Below are 3,336 nucleotides of genomic sequence, written 5' to 3'. Positions count from 1 at the left end.
TTAATCTGTTTTCCTTTTGTAGTTTTTAGTAATTAATAAAAAAAAAATAGGCTATTAAACTTGGTGTTCATAATAATAGAGTCCTGTATTCCTCCTACCTGGAAGGACAGAAGGGGCTAGTGCTTCTCTTCTTTGGAAGAGAGGTCGTTTAGTTTTATTTTTACAGAATACTTTTTCTATTAGAAAAGAGTTTTATAAAAGTTAAGATAATATTTGTTATAAATGAATTTGTATGTGGGGTGCTAAAAAAAATAAAAAATTGACACTAAGTCAATTGATTGCCAATATTGAAAAAAGAATTGAATATGTATATCTATTTTTAGTGGATTATATTCACGAGATAAAGGTATTTAGTGTTTGATCTAGTTGTTTTTATGATCAATAATTTGTGAAAGAAAAATTATTTTCATCAATTACTATTCATCGTCTTACACTTCACACTTTATAAAAAATACTCTTATATTCTATGAAAAATTATCTCCACCCACGAAAAAGTTATAGGTGTGGAGTGTGCGAATGAATAGTGAAGTGTGAGTCAATTTTGTAAATTTTTAATGTTATATATTTATAATGTTATAGCTAATTATCACATTCAATATTTATATATATCCCCAAAAAGAAAAGAAGAAAAAAGAAAGAATGGAAAAGAGAAAGGGGTGAGAGAGAAACGTTGAAAACACACCAAGGAGACTCCAAAGGTTTCAACTTTCAACCCACCATACATGCACACAAGTATGTTGAGGATACAAGAATTTGAATCGTGTTGACAGGGTACCATGCCACCAGCTAGCTGGCTGGCAGTATAAGCGTTGGGCCCCAACATTAATATAATTTGATTGGATATTCAAAGTCATTGGAGGATAAGCTGCAAATTAAAGCACTGAATATAATAGTGAAACAAAATTCAGTATTCCTTTCTGCGTGTTTGTCCCAAATGGTGCATGGGCCATGGGGGGTTCCTTTGCGTTATTGCTCCACAACCGCACCGACTCTCCTAAACTTTACGTACGTTGATGAGAGGGAAACGCATACTGCCAACTATCTACAAGCATTTATAACTTTTTGCAAAACCTTGTGCTCCCTATTGCGGTAGGATCACGCTTCATGCCACATTTTTTTTTACTAGGGACAGAAGTGGATACCGTATGCAAGCATCTCCATTTTATTTGGAAAAATATTGAAGTGATGTCACCAAATTAAATTTATAAATTGATATAATTTCATATAATACGTTAAATTTATTTTATAATTAAAGTAATCTTACAATTTAACCTAATACACCAATTCAGGTCAAATTGTATATTTAGTTTTATGAGATCTCTTTATAACTAAAATATTTCTCTTTAATTATCTTTATTTTTTGAAGAAAAAAACCTTTCAACGTTATTATAATATAAGGAAAATGATAAGGTTACTATCTACTCATTTTATATTTAATTTTTGTTTTTAATTTTTAATTTTATTTAATAGTTAAAAAATTGACTATTAGTAAAATTATATATTTCTTAATACAAAGATGACAAATGAAGTTGGGCACTTGCGCTTCAAAGGCCATGTTGGGCTAGACTTATTGCATAAGATGAACATACACAGAACGGCCTTATACACCACTTCTACCGAGAAGAAGATGTATTAGTTGCAGCGCTGCAGCTTCAATGTCTTTCTGTTTGGGCAGCGGGCCTTCCCTTGTCTGTATGGGCCATGAAAATGGTATAAATAAAAGAGAAATAATATTTATAATTGTAAGTGTTGTACAATTATTTTAAAAAAAATGAATAAATATGAGATTTATATAAAAAGAAATTAATTTTTTAATAATAAATTTTATTTTTTTTCAAAGCGACTACACAACATTTATATATTCTATGACTGTGCATAGCATTGTTTATCATGGCCTCTACTGTTTCATCAATTCCCGCTGCCAGTGCCTGCATTTGTTTCTCCCCACAACTTGCAGCTAAAACTGTACGTTTTATTTCGTGCAAATATGAAAAAGCATGTCAGGTCTAGTTAGAGAGAGAAGCTATGATAAAGGTATGAATAAAATACAGTATATGCCTTTGAGAACACTCACGCACATAACTTTTTAGGTTCTTTGGTATTGACCTTCATCGACACTCTCTCTTACAACCCAAAAGCCTAAATTTCTGGCTATATAGATAATCCATGTTTCTGGTATTACAGGTTGGCCACAAGGAGCCTGTTTTATCATGTTTTCCCTTCTCGTTTTTATTCGCTTGTCTCCAACAAGGTGTTCCAAAGATATGTAACCACGTCATTCCAGCATCACAAGAGAGAGTGATTATCCAAATGAGAAATGATCTGCACATACTCCAAGCCTTTGTAAAAAAGTGACTTCACTTTGAAAAACTGTTAAAAAAAAAACATTCTTTTTTAGTGAAATTTACCTTTTTACGAAATATATAGGTGAAATTTTTCTATTTGGGACTTGGATTTAGTATTTCTCTAACAAAATTATGGGATACCATCTTCTTCGAAACAAGAGCCTATAATATTATAATATGAACTGTTCACACTCGGCCTCTTAATTAAAAAAAGAAGAAGAAGAAGAAGCAAAAGAACAAATTCTGAACACAGCCCGGTTTTGCATTTGCTAACAAGTAGGTTGTAACTTGTTTCTGTTCATAAAAATGAAAAAAAAAAACTAGGTTGTTTCCATCTCCATCGCTTGTAAGCACCGTCCTCATCTCCCCTGTTTTTGCTTCATTGTCACATTCAGCCTGAATTATGCCATGATTGGGGGTAACTGCACAGGCATTCATTGAATTTGATACCTACAATTTTTGTTTTTAACAAGACAACATAATTGTTACACTTTCTGTCGCGTGTGCAATTTGTCGTAATGAGTTGGATGCTAGTATATCTTCGTTTAACGATGGTTTGTGGAGGCTTAATGCCACAGATGCTGAAACGATGTGATGGTTGGCATTGACAAAGAATAATACTATATATAGTTGTAAATATTATATAATTATTTTAAAAAATAATAAAATATATTAATAAAAATTTAATTTAATTTTTTTTATATAAATCTCATATTTATTTAAAATAATTACGTAACTGCAATTATTATTTATATTCGATGGAAAGCCCTTCACACATTGTGGTCCGTTGAAATTAATGTGTGCCAGAAGGGACAGGGATAATGACAGACTAATTTGACTATTGAGTATTCTTGGCACACGCACTTGGGCAATGGGAACCAGTTTGAAGTATTGTACGTCACATTGTAATTAATAATGGAGAAAAAAAAGAGGTACCTTCACGCCATGTGAGATTCCATGGTATGTTTTGTTTCTTTTGGAAGTAACACAC

Source organism: Juglans regia, chromosome 1 (assembly GCF_001411555.2).
Source record: "Juglans regia cultivar Chandler chromosome 1, Walnut 2.0, whole genome shotgun sequence".
Taxonomy (NCBI): Eukaryota; Viridiplantae; Streptophyta; class Magnoliopsida; order Fagales; family Juglandaceae; genus Juglans; species Juglans regia.
This window is presented reverse-complemented; position numbering follows the sequence as displayed.